This window comes from Cucumis melo, chromosome 10, assembly GCF_025177605.1.
Source record: "Cucumis melo cultivar AY chromosome 10, USDA_Cmelo_AY_1.0, whole genome shotgun sequence".
Lineage (NCBI taxonomy): Eukaryota > Viridiplantae > Streptophyta > Magnoliopsida > Cucurbitales > Cucurbitaceae > Cucumis > Cucumis melo.
Genome location: NC_066866.1, coordinates 16,317,337 through 16,342,030, shown reverse-complemented (window position 1 = coordinate 16,342,030; position 24,694 = coordinate 16,317,337). Strand labels below are relative to the sequence as shown.

The 24,694-nt window shown below is 37.9% G+C and overlaps 1 long non-coding RNA gene across 1 annotated transcript; it reads left to right on the top strand.

Moving 5' to 3' along the window:
* The first annotated feature begins 3,583 nt into the window (after positions 1–3,583).
* Positions 3,584–5,278, top strand: LOC127151291 (uncharacterized). Its single transcript, XR_007824152.1, has 3 exons — positions 3,584–4,135; positions 4,233–4,309; positions 4,383–5,278. It is a non-coding gene; the product is annotated as an uncharacterized LOC127151291 (long non-coding RNA).
* The last annotated feature ends 19,416 nt before the right edge of the window (positions 5,279–24,694 follow it).

The window sequence follows — 24,694 nt, the reverse complement described above, 5'->3', positions numbered from 1 at the left end:
GCAATGAATACTTCTTAAAATAATGATAAAGATGATGCAATAATTAACTATTAACAAAAATATTAAAAATGTAACGAAAAATCATTTAAAAGATTCAAATTTCAAATCTAACGTAAAATTCAAATTTCAACCATTCTCTAAAATTATGGCAAATATAATGACAATACTTAAGTTTAGAATCAAATTCCAGCCCTCTCTAAAATCATGGCAAATAAAATATTATCTATCTTTAATTTTGCCAACCAACCAAAATTAAGGGAAACAAAAATAGAACATTCACCGGAAGACAATCAACCGGAATTAAGGGAAACTAAAATTTGTACTAAAAGAAGAAGGTGGAAAGCGATGGTGCGGGTGGAAAACAAATGCGGGTGGAAAGCCATTTAAAAATTTGAAGATTGTTAGAACCAGAGAAAATTTGAAGAAAATTTTGAGAACTTAGTATTTTTTACCGATACATGCAGAAAACAGAGGAAAAATCCAAAGGTTGAAGAAGAAATAGAAGCTTGAAACGAAACAACTCACCAATACTTTGGGTGGTGCAACCGATTAAAAAAGGAAGGGCATGCAAACGGTGGAAAAGCGACAGAAGAGAAATCGATTGTGGAAAAGCGACGGAAGAGAAAGCGACGGTGGAAAAACGAAAGAGAAAGCGACAGTGGAAAAACGAAAGAGAAAGCGACGGTGGAAAAACGAAAGAGAAAGCTATGGTGGAAATGCGCCGGAAAGCCTTTAAAAAACGGAAGAACAAATACGCCGAAAAGCTTTACAGAAGATGGTTTATTTTTTTGGAGGAAAAATTAGAAAATTGAAGGGAGTGCATAGTATGTATTAATTACAGGGTATTCGTAGTTTTTCTTACTATTGTATTTAGGAGTCTATATTGTAAAATAGGTAGGAGCATTTAAGGCATAGTTATCCCATTTATTATGTGAAAATTAACTGTTTTGCTATTTTGACAATTTAAAAATAAATTTGCCATTTATCCAAAGTAAACCTTAGATTTTGCTATTTTTCTTGTCGCCCCTTTTCAATATTTAGACCACTCCACCAATGCTTGATAAGTATATTCACCCAAATATTCCATAAAACTCTCAAAAACTACATTAAAAGTTATTACTATCTAAAAATCTTACCATATCTTACCATAGTTGAAACAATTATCTTATAATTCTCTCTAAATAAGTCGAGTGAGACAAGAAGATGAAAAATTACTTTAAGGTAACTAATATGAACAATCATCCTTTGAGTTCATTATTCATTATACAATAGTGGTAAAAAAACAAGAAAACAGGAAAAAGAAAAAAGATACGAGTTCTATTGATGGAGAGGATTATATCATAATATTGGTCTCTTATCGTTGACATGTTCATATATATTGATTAAAACATTTGTAAATTAGAAGTTGAACATTATTGCAATGCATGGTAATTGTAAATAGTAGCGGCTAATAATAATATTGATCATATATAATATTTGTTTTTTCACAAAAGGAGTGTGAAAAAGAAAAACGACTAATTCTTCACAACCCAAAAGTGAATGTATAAAGGAAACTAAATATAAAGCTAAACAAAGCAACACAATAAAGCAAGCACACAAATTGAGTGGCGATTCAAACAAAAACTTAAGAAAAAGCATTCAAATTAAATAACCAAATTGGTTTCAATCTCTTCGCGTTCTAAGTAGGAAGAAGGAGAGAGATTTTTCTTTGCCTTCTCTCTAGAACGACGGCGGAGCTGAAGAGCCTCATGTAACTACAACTAAAAAAAATCTCACCTGATGAATATGCATTGGAAGAAAATGGCGGCGACAGGCTTTAACTACTTCAACTACCAACCATGCAAAACCACTACGTCCAGTTATCTCTGCCTTACTAAAGGTACTTTCCCTCACATCCCTTTCACTTAACTTCAGTTTGTCTGTACTTTCAATAGCAAAATGGCATTTTTCAAGCATCTTCCACGATCATGCAAAATCGAGAAAAAAGATTTTGTCCTTTCTTTGGACAAACATTCCACCCCCTTGAGATATTGGATCACGAAAACGGGAGCACACAAGTTATTTTCAATCCTAACAAGCGGTGACTCTCTCAACTAGCTCATAAAGACTTTAAAGATTCTCATTGCAACTCCAAAGTGCAACAGATTCTTCCTAGAAAAAAGGTATGAAGACCTTGTACCTTGGATAAGAAAAACTACAGACAGAAATGGAAACACAGCTGAGGTGTTCAGGGTTGACACTCATGGAAGAAAATGCTGCATTTTAGTGCCTAAAGATCCTAAATCAAGTGGGTGGATTTCATTTTTGTCCATGATTAGCCCAAATGTGGAAATAGAACAAAAAAAAAAAAAAAAAAGGCCTCCAGTGGACTTCAAAATCAAAGAAATCAAAGAAAAAACCTAGTCCTCTATGGATTCAACTTCTTCAAGCTCGTCAAATAGATCTTATGCTCAAGTGTTAACTAAAAGTAGCGGAAGTGATTCCAATTCAAGCTCATCAAGAGATTGAAAGAAATGAATCTTCTCAAAAAACCCGTTCAACTGGAACAACACAGTGGTGATCACTAGAAGACTCTTTCATGATGATTGGATTAAGATAATGTTCAATCTCAAAAAACAAATCGGAGCTTCATTTACTTTCAAGCCTTTCCACCCCGAGAAAGCTCTGGTTTCCTTCAACGAATCAGTTCATGCAAAGCTTCTCTGTAATAACACAGAATGGACCACAGTGGGCACTTTCTACGTTAAGTTTGAGACTTCGTCCCCTGAAAAACATTCCTCAATGAAACTAATCCCAAGTTGTAGGGGTTGGCTTTCATTTAGAGGGATCCATATACACGCATGAGCATACGATACTTTTCTGAAGATCGAGAAGGCTTGTGGAGGATTCATAGCAGTGGCAAAGGAAACAATAGAAATGACAGACCTCTTGGAGGCAAAAATCAAAGTCTGTTACAATTATTCTGGTTTTATCCTAGCTTTCATTAGAATCAATGATCAAAAAGGAAACTTCTTCTGTAACGCCCCAGTAGATTAGAGTTCCATTGTTCACCTCAAGAGTATTTTATTTTTTTAAAGTGGTTATGAAATGAGATTTATTTTGACTTACACTTAATTAAGGTTAAAATTTTCCTTGGCTTGGTATTTAATTGTTGAGGTTTAAGAGTGAAATAAATTAATTAATTGTGAAGCAACAAATTAATTAATGCCTTGGAAAGGGTCAATGGTGGCTTTAATGAAGAGAGAGAGAGGAGAGTTGCCATTGGACTAAAGTAGAAAAGAAATTAATAATAAAAGAAGAAAAGAAAGTAAATTGGTGTGGGTGTTAATTTATTTTTTATTTCTTTATTCTTTTATTCTTTAAAAAGGGGGCATTGGGAGGCGTGAAACTCATCACCTTCCCAAGAAAAACCCTAGCCCCACCATAGCCGCCGCCACTCTCCGCCGCCGCCGCACGCCGCCGCACGCCACCGCACGCCACCGCCGCCAGCTGCGAAAATAACCCTCGGAGCCGGCCGTAGTAGAGCCGAACCACCATCCCAGCCGCACCGCGTCTGCAAGCCGAATCCGGAGCCGCTCCTCATCCGCGCAGCCGAGCGCCGTATCCGCAGCCAGCCACGCCGCGCCGCGTAGATCCGACGCAGCGCAGCCGGGACTCGTCGAGACAGCCGAAGCCAGCCAGCCGCGCCGCTCCGATCGAAGCCGAAGGGAGCCGCTTCGATCCGCGCACAGCCGTCTCCCGCAGCCGCCACTCGAAGCCGATCCGCCGCGCGTGCCTCCAGCCGTCGAAGCCGAACCCACGTTTCGGCCGACGCCCGAACCCGAAACCGATCCGCGCCCGCTCGCCCGAAACCGACCCGCGCCCGCTCGCCCGAAACCGAACCCGCTCCACGCTCGCGCACGCCCGCTCCGAGTCGCAAGCCGAGCCCGCGCGCGCCCATCCCACGCCACGAGCCGCGCCGGTCTGCACCACAAGCCGCGCCGCGCCGCCTGCACTGCAAGCCGAGCCGCGCCTCCTTGCTGACGCGAGCCGAGCCGCACGCGCAAGATCCTTGCGCCAAGCCGAGCCGAGCCGATCTCTGTCTCCTTCCAGCCGAGCCGCCAAGCCTAATTTGGCTCCTTCCACCTAATTTTTGGTAATTAAATCAATTATTTTGGTATTATCCAGTAAGATTCAATATTTTGGGCACTAGTTAATTTAATTTGGAATTTAATTGGATCATTTTTCTTAAGGGACGTCTTGGACCAAGTAACTGCTGCAGCGGGGGATTTCTTCAGTAGGGGCTTGAGCACTGCAATCTCCTTCTAGGGTAAGTCATTTCGAATGAGTTTTGAACCGTTAATCGTGGGCGACCTAATTACGAATTTTGGCATATTAAACAGTTAGGACCTCGTCGCTTGGAAAGCGTACTGCCTCGCGGTTAGGACTCGTCAAGTAAATCTCCAGGTAAGAGATTCTACTACTAGCTCCACGCTTAGAAATATGAGATGATGTATACTCCAATTTTGCATGTTGGGGATTGGACGGTACGATGCCTGAAATCAATGTTAGTATGATGTAAATGACGGTATGGCTATACTATAGCCTGTTATGTGTGGCGAGAGCCGTTATAGTTATACGACGAATGTCGAGACGGAGAGGGCAGAGATGATTTATATGATATGTTATATGCTGATGCCATGTGTATGTATACTGCACTTAGGGTACCTGTTAGCTCGATCTGTTAGAGTCGTACCTGCATGGGTGTCCTTCGGGATCACCACCTATTGAGGACTGTGTGGTCCGACGGGACACCAGTCTAGCATGGATATAGATATGACTCGAGTGACTCGACGGGGTCCTCGCATCCCGACTGTCCTAGGTGTCCCTCGGGGCACCGAAGACCAGAGTTACGTTCCTACGGGAGCGCATGATTGCACGTGTTCGGGAACGTGCCAGAGATTGGGTACCAGTTATCAGGACTCTAACAGGAAGTTAACAGGCACCTAGTGGGACTAGTAGTGGGTCCCTTACTGAGTATTTTTATACTCACTCTCTTCGTTTTATGTTTTCAGGTAGAGGACGGGGCAAGGGCAAGGGCAAGCTGGCGAGCGACCCGAAGTGAGACCGTGGAGGGCCATAGGGACTACCGCTTCCGCTTATTCTTATTTCAGATTTTCGCGTTTGAAATTGAGTACTTTACATCACTTACCATCTTTTATGTAGATAGGGCCCGAGTAGGATTTCAGATTGCTTTTACGTTTCTGCATGACTACCTTGTTTGAATTTTATAAATAAAATTTCTTAAACCGTATGCGTTTTGAAATTTTTTCAAGACTTAAACCACTTGTTCTATATTGGTAATGACTTCGATTCAGTATAAGGAGTCGGGTCGTTACATCTTCACAGTTCAAACCTACTCCCTAATATCAGGAAAATGGCTAATGGAAAGGTAGGTCAAGATTCACGGCTCTTTCAAGAGACAGGCTGCAATCGAGTTTGATGAGTTCAACTCGGAGTGTGAACAGTTCTCCTTCATCGGAAACTTGGCGATACCACCTAAAAAATTTGAATTCAAAGAAAGGAAATTAAATGTTGAGATCTCATCTAGAGAGTATCAAACAAAAGCCAAGGTTTTTAATGTGGAGAATCAAGCTAAATCTACTGCCAACAAGAAAGAGAAGAGAGAAGTGTGGATAGAGAAAGCTAAAAAATTAATGCATGCCAATGATGACTCCTCTGAGAAAGGTGAAAATTCAATTCATGCAAGAATGGATGAGTGCAAAAGAAATAGAAAAGTCAGCTATAGAAAGAAGCTATGCTTCACCTCACCAAAAAATAAAACTCGTTATTTTGTACAAAGACGGGACCATCAAAGCAAATCATGATGGAGGATGCGATGGATATAGATAATGACAGTATCCAGAAGATCCCAGCTCCTCCCATTAAAAGCATACAAAGCAAAATTTGCAAAGAAAAAGAGGATTTCAATGCAGAGAAAGAAGATCTTCAAGTCTAGCCAATCCAAATGGCGGACAGCAAAACAATAGAAGAGGAAGGAGAACTAGTAGTTGATCTTAACTACAACCCTTAAGATCTCGGCAAGGAAGACCAAAATTCAACACAGAACACTGAACAAATTGAAGAAACACCTGATGTGGTTTTGGAAACTCCCCCTCAAATCATCTCAACCCAAAACTCGGAAGATTCTAACTGACATAGACCAATCAGAACTAGAAGCACAAAGACGGCAAAAAAAAAAAAAGAAAAAGAAGATAGAATAGAAGTGAAGGAGAAGAATTCTTCAAAAGACAGCTAAAAGACTGGCTCAAGACAAACAATCTCAAGCTCTCTCATGTCTCCCAGACTGACTTACCATCGACCAACAATGCAATTGAATTCTTTGAAGGGGACAATCAGTATGGGGCAATAAGTGCAGGGGGCCTAATCAAAGAATTGTTTGATAAAGGAAAAGGAATGGAGGGATTGGGTTCTGTTGTTTAATTTATGAAATTGTTGACATGGAATGTAAGGGGATTAGACTCTCCCTAAAAAAGAGCACAAATAAAATCTTCAATTTCAAGTTACGATCCTGATCTTGTTATTCTAACAGAAACTAAGCTTCTCTTTGTGAACAACTTCTTCATCAAATCGATATGAGGAAGAAAAGGAATAAAATGGATTTATAAAAAATCAAATGGACACTCTGGAGGTATTATTGTGCTTTGGAATGATCTCAAACACAATATACTAAATGTTTCGGAAGGCAAATGCACTTTGTCTGCAAATTTCAAAAATTCAAAAAACCAATCTTGGTGGCTAACGACTATCTATAGTCCCCCAAGAAGAAAAGAAAGGAAAGACATGTGGACTGAATTACACAACCTCGCATCTATCTTTACACAGGAATGGCTATTATGTGGAGACTTCAACATTGTTAGATACAAACAGAAAACATCAGCAAAAAATCCTGCAAAACATGGAATGAATAAGTTTAATCTTTTCATTCAAAGATTCAACTTGGTGGACCCTCCTATCACAAATAGAAAATTCACTTGGTCTAATCTAAGATCAAATGCAACTTGCTCTCGCCTAGACAGATTCCTTTACACTAGAAAATGGGAGGAAACTTTCGACATCCTAGCTTCCAAAACACTTCCAAGAACAATTTCAGACCACTTTCCAATTATCCTGAAGAATGATTCGATCAGATGGGGACCTACTCCTTTCAGACTCAATTTAGACGTTTTAAAAAACAGAAATTTCAGAAGTTTTGTTACTACATGGTGAGGGAATACCAGCCAATGGGCCCATCCGGGTTTTGTTTTTATGGAAAGACTAAATTAGCTTGCAAAAAAAATCAGAAGTTACCAAAAATTCAACCTAAATCAGTCGGCCACTCTAAAAAAGAGTTTGATTACAGAGCTGGTTTTGATTGACAAAAATGAAGAAAACAATCTTTTAAGCGAGGAAGACAGCAGTAAAAGAATTTCCATTAAATTAGACCTTAGCTCCAGTGATTTTTAAGAAGCCAGACTTTGGTCCCAAAGAGCAAAAAAGATTTGGATAAAAGATGGAGATGAAAACTCCTCCTATTACCATAAAGTCGACAGAGGAAAAGCTACATCACAGGAATCTACAATGACAGGGGAGAAAAGCAAACTACAAATCATCAAATTGGTGGATGTTTTTTAGACCATTTCGAAACATTTACTACAAAACTGTCAAATCCACTATCCTCATAGACAATCTGAATTGGAGAGAAATTGACAACTTCTACCACCATAGCCTTTGTGCTCCTTTCGAAGAAGCTGAAGTTAAGGCCACTATTGTCTCATTCAACAACAATAAAGTACCTAGCCTAGATGGCTTCCCTATGGAGTTCTACAAAAATTCTTGGCCCATACTAAAAAAAGAATTTATGCTGTTCTTCAAAGATTTTCACACAACAGGAATCATAAAGAAGGTGGTAAACATAACACACACAGCTTTGATTGCTAAAAAGAAAGACCGCTGCTCCCCCACTGACTTCAAACCTATCAGTCGTACCTCTCTTTATAAAATTTTGGTAAAGATTTTATCAAACAGATTGAAGACAACTTTACCAAGCACCATCTCTAAAAATCAATTAGCTTTTGTCAAAGGAAGACAAATCACAGATGCAATATTAACAGCAAATGAAGCTGTAGATTACTAGAGGGTGAAAAAATCAAGAGGCTTTGTAGTTAAAATCGACTTGGAGAAGGCGTTTGATAAAGTCAATTGGGAGTTCATTGATTATATGCTACTAAAAAAGAACTACCCACCATTATGGAGAAAGTGGATTAAAGCCTGTAATAAAAAAAATCGAGTACTCAATCTGTTAGGCTTTCCAAAAAGAAAACTGTAATAACCTAACTTATTGGCAGTAAAACAGAGTATCCTCTGTAGTTTTATTTATTTATAATGCCAAATACAGTCATAAGCTTAAGCAGTAAAGAACATTAAGGAAAAACAATAACAAATAGCATACCAACATATAGTCTACCCTAGGGTAACCTTGGCTACAGCAGCCGCCCTCCCAAGCTTTTTATCAAAATAAAACCTACCTCCCCAATCCCCAAAAGATGCTATATATAGGCATTATCCAACACTCTCTCTCTCCCTGGGTCCCACACGCACGATCCCCCATTTATTTTCCTTTTCCCACATTCCTGTCCAGCTGAATTACTTTTCTGTCCCTCCTCTTATATGTATGCAATATGGGAGGTCTTACAATACCCCTTGGTTCCACATTCACCTTGTCCTCAAGGTGGAAAGAAGGGAATTGTTGATTCATTTGATAAACTGATTCCCACGTAGCATCACTCTCCTGTAGGCCTTGCCATTTGATTAACCACTCATTAGCCCCTAACTCCTTATTCCAACGGATTCCGAGGACATTTTCTGGCTGAAGCTGTAATTCAAAGTTTTCTGTCAACATGGGGTGCTGGTGCTGAACCACTTGTTGTGCCCCCAGCTTGGGTTTGAGCTGAGAAATGTGGAATACATTGTGTATTGCTGCCTCCGGAGGGAGGTCCAGCCGGTAAGCCACAGCTCCAATTTCTTCAATGATCTTGTAAGGCCCATAATATCTAGGAGCCAATTTTTCTGATTTCTTCCGTGCCAAGGAGCGTTGTCTATAAGGTTTTAGTTTGAGATAGACCTCCTCTCCCACCTTTAGCTTAAGCTCCCTTCTCTTTAGGTCAGCAAACTTCTTCATGCGATTTTGAGCTAATGTCAAATTTTCCTTCAAGGCACTTAGAGCTGAATCACGTTCTTTCAGCAATATTTCCACTTCATTGTTAGTGGTTTTCTTGTCCCCGTAGGATAGCAAAGGGGGAGGGGAACGACCATAAACTGCCTCAAAAGGAGTAGTTTTTGTAGATGCGTGAAAGGTAGTGTTGTACCACAGTTCGGCCCACGGTATGAACTGATCCCACTTGTGTGGCTGCTCATTGCAAAAACATCTCAAGTAAGTCTCCAAGCATTGATTTACTCTTTCAGTTTGTCCATCCGTCTGTGGGTGGAAGGCTGTACTTCTCTTCAGTAAGGTCCCCATGGATGCGAATAGTTCCCTCCAAAAATTGCTGAGGAAGATCTTGTCTCTGTCAGATATGATAGAATTTGGAATTCCATGGCGCCTAACTATCTTGTCAATGAAGGTTAGCGCTACTTGTTTCGCCGAGAAGGGGTGTTTGAGAGTGATGAAGTAGGCATACTTAGTGAGACGATCCACCACCACCATAATTACATTCATTCCTCCTGCCCTAGGCAATCCTTCAATAAAGTCCATTGTCCAATCTTCCAGGATTTTGTTCGGAATGGGTAGGGGTTGAAGAACACCAGCCGGTTTAGTAGCTTCATATTTGTTCCGCTGACAAACTTCACACTGCTCCACGTAATTTTTGATATCATTCTTCATCCCCTGCCAATAAAGTTCCCCACTCATCCTTTTGTACGTTCGTAGGAATCCCGAATGGCCTCCTAGCACTGAATCATGGAATGTGTGCAGCAATCTTGGGATGAGGGAGGAAGTTTGGGGTAGTACAAGTCTTCCTTTGTAGAGTAATCTACCATTCTTCCACTCGAATTTGCCATCCACTTCTTGTTCCTTCTTCAGCTTTGCCACAATTTTTTGTAGCCCTTCATCCTTGTCAACTTCCTCACACACAACACTGATGTCGACAATACCCGAAGTTGTCATCTCATGAAGCTCTATCCTTGGTTCCACTCTTGAGAGAGCATCTGCTGCTTTGTTGAGTTGGCCCGGTTGGTAGAGTATTTCAAAATCATACCCTAGGAGTTTGGTTAGCCATTTCTGGAATTGGGGCTGCACTTCCCTCTGCTCCAGCAGAAACTTCAAAGCCTTCTGGTCTGAGAGTATAGAAAACTTCCTTCCCAACAGGTAATGCCTCCACCTTTGTACAGATAATACCACAGCCATCAATTCTCTTTCATATATGGACTTTGCCTGGCCTCTTTGTGAGAGTTTCTGACTATAAAAAGCTATGGGATGCCCTCTTGCGATAAAACTGCTCCCAAGCCGCTGCCTGAAGCGTCAGTTTCTATGGTAAAGGGCAAACTCCAATCGGGTAGTGCCAAGACTGGTATAGTTGTCATTGCCACCTTCAGCCTGACGAATGCTGTTTCAGCGTCTTCATTCCATTTAAAAGCATTTTTCTGTAATAGTTTAGTAAGGGGGGTTGCAATGTTGCTGTAACCCTTAACAAACCTTCGGTAATATCCAGTCAGCCCCAGAAATCCTCTTAATTCGGTCACATCTGAAGGTCTTGGCCAATTTACCATACTTCTAATTTTATCTTCATCTGCCTCTACCCCTGCCTTAGATATTTGGTGTCCCAAATATTGGATTTTAGAATGAGCAAACACACATTTCTTGTGATTGGCATAGAGTTGATTATCCCTTAACACAGCAAAAACCATCCCTAGGTGTTTCTCATGTTCAGTGATGTCCCTGCTATATACTAAGATATCATCAAAAAATACCAAAACACAGCGTCTAAGGAAGGGCTTGAAAACCTGATTCATCAGTGATTGAAACGTTGCTGGTGCGTTGGTGAGACCGAAAGGCATCACTAGGAATTCATAATGGCCTTCATGGGTGCGAAACGCTGTCTTCTCTATATCTTCTTCCTTCATTCTAATTTGGTGGTAACCTGATTTGAGGTCCAGTTTAGAGAAAACTGCTGCTCCATATAACTCATCCAATAGTTCTTCAATCACCGGAATAGGAAATTTATCTGAGATTGTAGCTTGATTCAACTTCCGGTAATCAACACAAAAACGCCACCCCCCATCTTTCTTTTTAACCAGGAGAACAACAGGGCTGGAATATGGGCTTCGGCTTGGGCGGATGACACCATCTTGCAGCATTTCAGCTACTAACTTCTCTATCTCCCCTTTTTGGATATGTCCATATTTATATGGTCTTACATTGATCGGCTTTTGGTCGGGTAGTGTCAATATCCTGTGGTCGATATCTCTCTTTTGAGGGAGTCCCTTTGGTGTGGTAAAAATATCTGTGTACTATTGTAGTAAGAACCGAATCATAGGGATATTCGCTTCATCTCCTTCCTCTTTCTCATCAGTCTTATAAGTATCATCAGTTTCTACTACCATGTTTGCCCACTCCAATAGAAATCCTTGATCCTCCTCTTGCCATGTCTTTTCCAATGTCCTTAGTGAACATTCGGCCCTGATGAGGGAAGGATCTCCTTTCAATACGATCTGTCTACCTCCGTTCCAAAAGCTCATCGTCAAGGAAGGCCAGTGGATCTTCATAGTACCTGTGGTGTCCAGCCACTGCATTCCTAAGACAGCATCAACCGAGCCCAGTTCTACCGCTAGGAAATCTGCTATGATGGTAATTTCGTCAAGCTTCACTTCCACTCTTCGACATATCCCCTTTCCCCTACAGCGTGTTCCATTTCCTATGGTATAACTGAACGGAGTGTGTGGATCCAATCCCAGCTTTAAATCTACTGCCAAGGATTGATGGATGAAATTATGGGTTGCCCCACTATCTATTAGTACCACTATCTCCTTCTGCCTTATCCATCCCTTAAGTTTCATCGTTCCTTTTGAGGAAAGGCGAGTCATGGTCTTCAGTTCAATTGCAGCCTCATCGGTAAGTTCCAAAGTCTTCAGCTCTACGGTTCCCTCGATTACTTCCTCTTGGCTGTCTCCTTCTTCATCCTCTTCTTCTTCATTCATGATGAAGAACATCAGTTCTCTTTTCTCCTTGGTTTTGCATCGGTGACCAGGAGAATACTTATCATTGCATCTGAAGCACAATCCCCGGTCTAGTCTTGCTCTAAACTCTGCATCCGACAGCCTTTTCACCGGTGGTTCCCCTTTCTTGAAGTTACCTTTAATAGGTATGGTGATCTGTTTCATTTGGAAATCGGTCTTCCTTGGTGGTGGCTTATCCACATCTCCCAGCTTCTTGACCTTAGATGATCCTCCTACCTCCCAATCTGTCATTCCTAACTCCATTTTGGACAGCTTTAAAGCGAGGTTCCGATCATTTACTAGCTGTGCTTCCCTCATACAATCCTCAAGTGTTTGGGGATGCCTACTGATTACCTCCGCTTGTAGGGAAGGTTCTAAACCAGTGACAAACGCATCAACCAACACACTTTCTGCCATGTAGGGTAGTGGGGCTGAATAGGTCACGAATTTTTTGACATATTCATTATAGGATCCTTCTTGTTGAATCCTAATCAATCTTGCTCCCAAGCTCTTTTGTCCCGAGTCTCGAAAAAACTCAAACATTCTACTCTTCAAATCCTCCCATGACTCCACCTTCTTCCTATTATGACTCCAACGGTACCAATCCACCTCATCTTGGCCAAAACTTACCACAGCTACCTTGACTTTTTCACTCTCAGGCAGGTTGTTTATTTCAAAAAAATGTTCAGCTCTGTACACCCATGACTCAGGGTTTTCTCCAAGGAACATCGGCATCTCCAGTTTTTTGTACTTGTTCCGGTCAGTTACTGTTCCATTGATCTCTGTTATCGGCTCGGTTTCATCCATCTTCCCCTTTAACTTCATCACTGAACCGTCTGATGTGGTTCCTGTCTCTTTTTTTTTTTTTTGTAACTATGATTTTCCTTCATTTCGTCAGCCAATCGTTCTACAGCCTTCTTCATTTCCAGCAGCATTTCTTTCATACTCAGGAGCTCCTTTTCAGTACCCTCCACTCTTTCTTCCATCTGTCTTTGAGCCATTTGTCTCGTGATCACCCCCAGTTCTAGAGGCTCTGATACCAAATGTTAGGCTTTCCAAAAAGAAAACTGTAATAACCTAACTTATTGGCAGTAAAACAGAGTATCCTCTGTAGTTTTATTTATTTATAATGCCAAATACAGTCATAAGCTTAAGCAGTAAAGAACATTAAGGAAAAACAATAACAAATAGCATACCAACATATAGTCTACCCTAGGGTAACCTTGGCTACAGCAGCCGCCCTCCCAAGCTTTTTATCAAAATAAAACCTACCTCCCCAATCCCCAAAAGATGCTATATATAGGCATTATCCAACACTCTCTCTCTCCCTGGGTCCCACACGCACGATCCCCCATTTATTTTCCTTTTCCCACATTCCTGTCCAGCTGAATTACTTTTCTGTCCCTCCTCTTATATGTATGCAATATGGGAGGTCTTACACAATCATTATAAACGGCCATCCAACTGGAAGCATCAACCCATTGAGAGGCTTAAGACAGGGAGACCCCCTCTCTCCCTTTCTCTTCGTGCCAGCTATGGACTATTTTAGCGCCCTCCTAAACCATCTCCAATACTCAAAAGGCATACAAGGAGTTACTTTCAATAATCAACGTGGCATCAATCATATCTTATTCGCGGATGACATCTTAATCTTTGTGGAGAATAAAGATGAGGCAGTTACAAACCTGCATTACACCCTTCCCCTGTTTGAATCAGTCTCAGGGCTCACAATAAACAGAAAGAAGTCCACCCTCAGCTCTGTAAACATTCCAGAAGCTCGCATTATCCAAGTGGAAAATATGCTAAAAATCAAAACTCATCAGCTGCCTATTGAGTACTTTAGAGCTCCACTTAGGGGGAAGCCAAATACATAAACTTTCTGAGAAAATATTAAAGACAAAATTCAAAAGAAGTTGGGTAGTTGGGAATACTCTCAAGTCTCAAAAGGAGGGAGACTAACACTGGTCCAAGAAGGCCTTGCTAGCCTTCCAACTTATCAATTGTCTGTCTTCAAAGCTCCAACAGCTATTTACAACTAAATCGAAAAAATTTGGAGAAATTTCCTATGGAGTTCGGAAAGCAATAGCTCTCATCTGATAAACTAGAAAATTGCTACAACCCAAAGAATAAAGGAGGGCTAGGCATTACCAATCTGAAAGACGCTAACATTGCGCTTCTCTGCAAATGGTTATGGAGATACCAAATTGAACCAAATTCCATTTGGAGACAAATAATAGAAGCGAAATATGATACTCACTCGGATAAAAAGGGCTCAGGAGTATTCCAACCAAAGGCAGATTTTCGAGTCTAAGATCTCCTTGGATGTCCATAATAAAAGGACTGCAATGGTTTGAAAATCGCTATTCATGGAACATTAACAATGGAGAAAATCTATCCTTCTGGTATGACAATTGGAATGAAAATGGGCCCCTCTCAATTTCCTACCAAAGGTTGTATGCAATATCTACAATAAAAAATGCTTCAATCAAGGAAGCTTGGGACAGCAACTCTCAAGATTGGAACATAAAACCAAAAAGATCGCTGAACGAAAGAGAGCCGACAACTTGGAATGAGGTAAAAGCTATTCTCCCTGTTCCTCAGCCTGAAAAAAGGTAGAAACACTCCATCTTAGACTCTAAATAAGGATAAGAGTTTCTAGGTAGCCTCAATCAAAGGTGCTATGGCTAATTCATCCCAAAACTCAAGACAGTAGGGAAGCAATCAACTTTTTGAAGTTCGTTGGAAATCCTCAATTGCAAAAAAAATGCAAGTTCTTCCTTTGGACTATTATTCATAAAAAGCTAAACACGGTAGAAAATCTGCAAAAGAAGCTCCGAGACACTTGTCTCAATCCTAATATGTGCGTCCTCTGCAACTCAAACAATGAAGACATGAACCATATTTTGTTGAATTGCAAAACAACAGAAACTCTGTGGGACAAACTTTTGGCAAATTTTGACGGTCCTATCAATAAGAATAATATAGACACTCTTTGTTCCTCTTTGCAGGTTCAAGCAAAACAACAAGAGGAACGTAATCAAATTCACAGCGATTGCAACGCTTCTTTGGTCTCTGTGGAACGAAAGAAATAACTGGATTTTCAGGGAAAAGTCAAATTCCATCATCAACAAATGGAAAAATATATGCAACCAGATAGGAATTTGGTCAAATAGGCATCCATCTTGTAAGCAGTATGATCCAGGATTAATCTCATTAAATTTTAAAGCACTACTAGTCTAGAGATAAGGGGCTTACCATTAGCCCTCCTTCCTGTGTTTGTAACTATATTATATAGATCAGTCGTGGGAACTCCGTGCTTGCTGATCAATGTGTTGTTCAAAAAAAAATTAAATAACCAAATTGGGGATGGTTTGGTTTAAGATTTTATAAACGTCTGAAAATAGTGAGTAGCTAAAAATAATATTTAAAAATAACATTTCTTCGAATAAAAGATAACCGTGTTTCGTTATTTAACAGAAATTCTAAATGAAAAATTTTATGAAGTTAAATCTGACAGTTCTACAGTACTCACCCCAAGCTCAAAATAAGTAGCAAAGAATTTTATGAATTGTGAGTTGTTTTTAGTACTATTGTAGTTTTTTTTTTATCACATCATAAGTTCGCCTTTTATAGAGAGAACTTGGTTAATAATGAAGAAAATACATCATTAAGTAGGTTAGCAAAAAAAGATAAAATGAAAATAAAAAATAGCTTAGGTTTTTTATTCCAATCATTGTGTTAATAAATTGTCCGTAGAATTTAACTGTCTAAAGACATCTTTGAAAAAAAAATGACCGATGAATTAATGAATTTTTTCAATGAAGTTTAATAAAATCGGGTCTATTTACTTGGTCTATATACATAGAGAGCCTTTATTTATTTAGATCATGTTCAAATTAACTTTCAACGTGATTTGGGAAAGTGATGTTCTTTTAAGAAATTTAGAGTGTTTTAGTAGCATACAAAAATCACTCTCCAAATTATCATTTAGAACCATTTTTAAATGTACAACAACTTGCACTACAAGAAATCAGAGTATTTCCGACGTATAAAACGACACTGAAAGAATACACGTCGGAACATACACCTTTCTCCGACGCCATTTTGCATACTTCGAGAAAAGGTGAACACATTATTTTGTTATTAACTTGCCCTGACGCCGTGAATGGATCGTCAAGAAACAATAACCCATTTCCGACATCTAGGTGTAAGGCGTCAAGAATCGTTAGCAATTAAATAAAATATACATCTTCTTTCGACACCTCATACATGGCATCGGAAATGGGCACCCTTGTCCCCGACGACATTCATTACGCGTCAGGAATAATCACCCTTGTTTCTGACGTTGTGCAATGGGCTGTCGAAAATGTTCAAACATTAATTATGTTAGATCACAATTTTTGACACCCCATGCATGGCATCAGAAAGTATTTTAGGGTTTTTCGACGCCATTAGTGATTCATCAGAAATGTTTCTGGCTATTCCTGATAAATCACTAATAGCATCGAAAACAGGGGGATCTCTTGATGTTTTTGTGGTGCGTCAAGAGTTCCCCTATAAAAAAATGTTTCAAACACATAATTGAAACGAAGAGAGAAGAAAGAGAGATTGTTTGGCGAAAATGAAGAGAATGAGAAGATTTAGTCGACACCGTTGTTCCCCTCGCCGCCGTGACCCTGCCGCTGTCAAGCATAAATTTTCAAACTCTATCACAGAAAGAGAAACGTCTCTTCTATTGGAACATCCTCAACAATGTAGATGAAATATCCGAGTATCGCAAGTAAGCATTTCTTACCTTCATATTTCTTAGGTATAGTTGTTGAGTATTTGTTATACATTGTTGTTACACAAATTAAACTCATAATCATCCTTGTCAGGAAACATTTAAGGTTAATACGTCAGCTGGCTCAAAACGTTACTGCTTTGTACAAAAGACATGATTGAGGATATCCTGAATGGTTCCAAAATCAAGTATATAGCATGTACACATTTGATAGCTGACATGTACACACTAACGTATTTGACGTGAATGTATATAATCATTGTTACTTGAATTTTAAGTTATAGAATTGCGTAAAACAGAAAATCTATCTTACGATTTCTTCTCACTTATGATGGGACCATCACTTGACGTTCAGTGTATAATGGATGCATTGTGGGTGGAGTGAGATTTCACAAGTCAGAACGTGATTCCGACATACTACACAATAGAGTGGAGTGATGATAATCGATGAAAGCAATACCAGTAAAAGTGGCGACAACAATTTCTATTGTGTTCTGGACGAAGTGTTGCACGTTTAATATCCGATGGAAAGAAGTGTTTGGCTATTTAAGTGTTGGTGGTATAACACCAACAACAACAAAAGTCAAAGGACACATGTAGAATTAGGGTACAAAGCTATCGACACGTCCCGTTTTTGTTCACCGAGGAACCAATCATTCTTGCGACACAGACACATCAAGTACTTTATCTAGAAGACCCAAAAAATGGTAGTAATTGGAAAGTTGTCCATGTGGTAAAAAATAAGCATATATGGGATGTACCTGAAGTGGATGATGTTGAGAATAGCAACTGAATTTACTCGAAATCATAGTCGGCCATCAAGTGGATGAACACATTGGGGATGACACTCTGTGCAGAACTGATGTTGACCTACAATCGTTGAAAGATTGATTGTGTGTCATGTCGTTGGTGACTTCATAGACGATGGGGATGAACAATTATTACATCAAAGCATATCAAGAGACAATGAATGATAGTGACGAACCACGTACCCACATATTTAATTACTTTATATTTCCAATCTGAGTAGGTATTCGTATTTGATTAATGAATGTTTGTTTTCTATGTCCACAGGTACTATGTCATCCTTCCAGAGTGGTTTTGAGGAGACAGATCAGATGTTCTTCGAGTTCGGTGAGGATCTAAATAACATTGCAGAAGGGTCATCCTCAATAGTCGACAATTTGGGTGAGTCTCTCAGTACGTTAACTCATAATTATTTTAATTTGTTTCTCATATGAATTTGTTGTTTTATTCAGTAGAAACTACTCGACCATCTTAAACTCTTAGGAGACGTACGCAGTCTCGACTCCTGGAGTTGGAGAGATACATCCACGCCAATGGTAGGATACCCATGTCCATAGCCCATGGCGCAAAGAAGCTCATTTTGCCACATGTTATTCGGTTCAGCAACGCCATTGGCGTGTGTGTAAGGAAAACATTTCCAGTCTACTGCCTTAGGTGGGCAGATGTTGGAAGAGAATATATCAAGGTTGTCAAGGGCAACCTACAGGTACGTTTAGTACACAATTCTGTTTTCATTTGAAACATATTTAAGCTAACCAAGCTAATGTGTGGTTTTAAACATGTAGTGCTTATTCATGCTTGATTCCAACGATCAAGCAATGAATAGGTTCGTTGAGCATGAAGTGCTCACTTCTTTTCTGGAGTTCAGGGGTAGTTGTCACAAACACTTCAAAAAGTACAACAACTCTAAAAAGGCACGCGCAGCCACTACACAATTGGTGGGACGTATGGAAAATTGGTACTTCCTTTGCAATCACTACATGAGTCATGCATTCCAGGTGAGCCTTTATATTTTGTAATGCTTATTTCATTCAAATTTTTATATGTATAAGAAATAAATAATTGTTTTCATTAGGGATGTAAATGGGTTGGGTTGGGTTGGGAGACAATCTCAACCCAACCCACATTTTTGGGGTTGTTTGGGTTAACAAACCAAATAATCTGAATTAAATTTCCAACCCTACTCAACACAATCCATAAAATATGGGTTGGGTTGTTGGGTTGTAGGGTTATTTTTTTTTTTTTTGTTTCTAAATTCTAATCTATTATGCAATGAACATTAATCTATTTAAGTAAAAAACCCTAGATTCTGATATAGTTCAATTTTTTTTGTTTTTTTGATATAGTTCCAATTTCAGCACAGAAGTAACAGCCCTAGATCCCTAAAAGATAGTTCAAAAACCACAAGCCATGGTTCCCCAAATTCCCTACATCTGCTACAATACATTTTATAGTAGAGATAATTAAATACCTTGATAAGGTGATAAGGGAGAAATATGGAAACTGTTGAGAAAAAATGGAACAAGGTAGTCGACGATCGGTGTCGTGAGAAACGCATCAGACCTCGTTTTCATCAAGTGTGGAATTTGGTCATCATTTTTTGCCATTGCTGGATTGATAAGCAGCTTCAATGGCCTCGATTGCCTGAAGTTGTTGCTCTGTAAATAGCTAATCGAACTTCGATTCGGAGAATGACCATGATAGAAAAGATTAGTAGCAGGTGGAGAGATCCGTTGAAGAATGGCCACTGTTGCTACTGATTTAAGTGAGAATAGGAAAAGATGCGGCGCAGGGAAGAGAAAATGAGAAAAGAGGAAAGCACGCGCGAGGAAGACTAGAAGAGAAAGGGACGCTTAGGCTTGGGCTTAACCTAATTATTTATTTAAGTTTTATTAAATAATTATAAATAATAAAATAAAATAATATAATATAATATTTATATATTTTCAACCCTAAAACCTGAGACCCAACCCAACCTGAAAAAAATTTAATTTTTTCAACCCAACCCAACCCAACCCACATTTTAACCTAACCCAACCCAACCCATATAATATAGGTTGGGTAGTCTGGGTTGTTAGGTTACTTAGGTTATTCTTACACCCCTAGGTTTCATGCAGGAGCAATCACAGACGAACAAGGCTTCTAGACAAAAGAAATCTTACAATCATAGCAGCTGATCAAAGTTATTCCTAGAACGACAACACGAGCTTGCTAAGCAACAAGGTGAGTCAGTCGACCATGTGGAGTTATTCAGGCAAACACATGTTCGAGCTAACACGTTCGTATCGCAGCCACTAGGATGCGCATGTAGTTATTCAAGTAATAATACTTCTAGTCTTATTATGTCCTTTTTATTTGTGTCTTGCTAACTTTATTGCGAATTTTGTTGCAGAATCAAATGCTGGAACTTCTGTCCCAGCTTATCTAGAGGGCTCTCAGCCACTCTCTTGGGATAAAATATGTGAGACTGTTTTAGGTAAACGATCGGCCTACTCAAAAGTTCTTGGTTGGGAACCCAAGCCCAAGTTCTGCAAGATGGCTAGTGCTAGCAGTTTCTTGACCTCGTGTTCGGGATCCATGGTGGAGCTCCAATTATCGATCGAGCTTGATGAAGCTAAACAATCGATTGAAGTGTTGAGTTTTATGTCCTAAAATTTGTAAATAGTAAATATAATTCATTGACCATAATTAATAAAGTGTTATTACAATTTCAATACGTATTATTCATTAAATTATTAGTTTTGACTTAATGACATAAATCCAATAAACTAACATCCTAAGTTGTTTTATGAGTCTTGAACAATATGTAGAGACATACAAGAATCAATATTGCTCGAGATACAACTTAAAGGGTCTATAGTATAGGGATAAGGTTGGGTACCTTACCTGGTAACACTATGGATACGACTCATTTTGTATTTGATACAAACTCAATGATCCAACGCGTTCATGTAGGTGATATGCGAGTGAGGGTATCCTATACAATGAGTTTGCATAAGATCAAACCGCAAAATAGTAACCACTAAATGTAACTCTGTTAACTAGTTAGGTTTCTATTTCATTAGGATGGCCTAAATAACTTAGTCTTAATCGTGAGTGTATTATAAACTCCTATTTGCGAAGGATTGTCCTTTGATTTGTACAAGTAAGAGTGGCTAGATTGCTGACTCAATATGCTTACCATTTTGGGGACACGACCGAGTGGGGAGCTGGGAACATAATCACACAAGATGGAATTCACTCCTTCCCGACTTTAGGGTAAGTAGATAAGTGTTCCCCTAAATGATGTTTCCGAGACTAGAACAAAGGGTCCTGCCCTCTCTATGGCACAAAAGGGGTTTCTATTTAGTGGCTGGACCATAAACAGGTTGTTCATTAGAAGAGCACTAATATTTAAGGATTAGAAGTAACCTAGAGGTAAAACGGTAATTTGACCCAACTGGTGTTACGAACACTTGTGCATGACTAACTTATGGGTATTGGTCTATATTCGTGGACACAGAAATATATCTACAGTGAAAAGAGTTCAGTTGTGAGTCTTTAGTGGAGTGTACACACAGTTAACGAATATTGATTAATGTGGTTAATGAGTTTAGCCAATTAATCTCATATCATTGTAGCTTCGGATCTGTAGGTCCATTAGGTCCTCTTCCTAAGTCATAAAAGGCAATGAGATTTATTTATATTGGTTGTATTTTGAAATGTTCAAATCTACTTTGGGAATTAATATAATGTATAGTGATATATTATAATATAAAGTTTATTTTTTAATTCAACTTTATTATATAAATTTAATTTTGGATATGATTCAAAATTAATTTATGAGAGAATAAAATATTTGAATAAGTTCAAATTTAATTTAATATGAATTAGATTCATATTAAAACTATATGTTAAAATTTATATGAGAGAATAAAATATTTGAATATGATTCAAATTTTGGATTAAATTAAATATATGATATTTAATTTAGTAATTAATTAATTAGAGAATTAATTAATAGTTTAGTTTATTTTTATTTAATTAAATTTGATTTAATTAAATTAAAACTATAGGTTATGTGATCGATATTCATTTAAATATGATTTAAATGAAATATCAATTAAATATGATTTAATTAATGATTAATTTAATTAATAAATTAAATTATTTAATTAAATTATTTAATTAATTATTTATTTTAATACTAATATTAATTTAATTGTTAAATTAATAGGAAACGTGGGTGGTTTTCCCACATTCCCTGTTTTACTTTCCAACTTCCCTCTTCTTTAGAGGGAGATACCGATATGTGAGAATAGAATAGTTCTGTGAGTTCTGCGTATTACAATTTCTCTCAACAAGAAAATTTTTGTTCTCTTAGAATTTCCCTAATCCAATTTTGGTTCCCACAAACCAAATCTCAACCCAGAGAATAGGAATGTTTCCAAGTGGTTGTACCCTAATTTAAAGTTTTGTAGATCCAGAGTCATCCACAATCGTAAGTTTCCTGTTCTTCATTTTTTGTAATTTATTTCTCTTGATAGCATGCTTAACCATAATAGAAATTAGTTTCTGTATTTTTTGCCAATATATTAATATTTTTAGGTTCCAATTAAAATTGGGTAATAGTTATATAATACTTCCGTTGTGCAAGGGCTTTCATCCCTTCATGAAGAACAAAGGAAGACATCAGATATGTTAGCTTCACAAGTGAAACAAATGTGGAAGCTCATAGAAGACATGAGTCGGACACAGAGAGGACCGTAATTCTTTGCGGAACGTATATATGTTTCCATTATTAAGTTTTTAAATTACATTATTCAGTGATGATATGCATATGTACTAAACTTAGGCACTCTTATATCATTGTAAGCCACGTCGATGTAGAATAGCGTACGCAGCTTATTAGAAGACTTACGTAATTTTTGGATTTCTATGTTTTTTTTTACGTTTATTCTTTTTTTAGTTGGTGTATTACCTTTTGGAACCGTAAACATGTGACATTGAACTTGAATTTGATATTTTATACAATTGTTTATTAATTTATTGTTTATTTTCTGTAATTTACTATTAAATAAATCGCACTAGAATTGAAAACTAATACTATTAATTGAATAAAAAAACATTTAAGGAATCTCTCCCGACGCACTCCAAAAAGCATTTGATAACATCAGAAATAAAGTCGTCGGGAGACATGTACCTCGATGCTGTGTTGGTAACTCGTTGAGAATAGGTCTCTCGACGCAGTTCTTTCGACTCTCTTCCCGACGTCTCGTTCTGCATCAGAAACTCATTTCCTGATGTATTTTAAACCTTTTTCGACGTTTTTATGCGTCGGGAGTAGCTCGACTTGTTGTAGTGTTCTGGTTTAAATAGAAAACAAAACAAGCAATATGTAATATTTTGATTAAAATAATTTTTACAAAACAATTTTTTTTATTTTTAAAATATTAAATTAGAAATTATATCAAGCAAATGCATCTTTTCATTAATTTAAAAATCACTTATTAGTGGTGAAAATAAGTTTAGTTCCATCTGTATTATCAACTACATCGACAACAATATATATATTCACTAATTTTATTTTAATATTTAGAATGTATCTAGAAATTAAAGAGAAAAGAAAAGGGGAAACTTACATAAATCTAACAAAACTGTAAACTATTTACGGCCCGTGTAACAAAGCCCATAAGGTTAGCCATTTTTTAAATATTTCAAGTTTGCCCTTCCATTTTTCTTTTCTTTCTCGCGATTCGTTTTTCTCCTGTTATTTCGTCTTCCCCGTCTTCCCCTGTGATTCCGTCTTTCTTCTTTTCTCTTTTTCTTTTTTGCGATTTTCTCCATCATGTTTCTTATTTTTCAATTCTTTATTTATGACGTTTAATATCTCCATCGTTTTTCTTCTTTTTCTCTTCGTTTTTTTCGCTTCGATTTCTTTCCATCGTCTTTCTACTTTTCCTCTTTTTTTTTCGCTATGATTTCTTTTCATCGTCTTTCTTCTTCTTTGTTTTACGCGTTTACATTTGGACGCGTTTACATTTGGGTAATCAAATCTAAACGACTGTGTATAAGACTATATACAACAAAATAGCAAAATCTAAAAAATCATGTATAAAGAATCTTGAAAAAAAATCATTTAGATTAGAGTAGCCAAATGTAAACGATCGTGTAAAAAAAAATAAAATATTGTGTATAAAGAATCTTGAAAAAAAGTCATAGATTGGAGTGTAAACTTTAATTTCATGAATATACAATAAACCATAACAGTGTATATAACCTTAAATGTCAAGATCTTTGAACTAGATAACTTTACAAATTAAAAATTAGTTAAAGAACAACATACCTTGATCCATGAATAATCTTCTTGAGCAATTGTGTTTCTCTCACTTGCCTTCCTTTTAGACTTAATTTAAGTTTCTTGATGGGAAGAATAAACTAGTTAATGAGGCAGTGAGAGGACCAATTTCTAAGGTTCTATTTATAGGCACCACCCATCATGGTGTTAAATTAGGGCATTATCTTTTAACCTAATGGGGCCTAATAAAATAATAAACCCAAAAAGAATAAATAATAAATAATGCAATTGGGCCACATTAATGATAATATTATATTTAAGAATAAATCTAACATTCTCCCACTTGGCCCATTGACATTATTTACCATATACATTCATAGACATAATGCGCAAAATTAAACTTCATAACATATCGTGTCAAGTCAAAGAAACTACTAAAGGATCACGGCGGTCATACATCATTGCATTAACATACTTCCTTCCATGTATCACTGAAATAGTTCTTCTATTAATATGATCTATAATAAAGATAATCAATAATGGTCCAACAATAAGTGTCTTTATCAAAGACGATG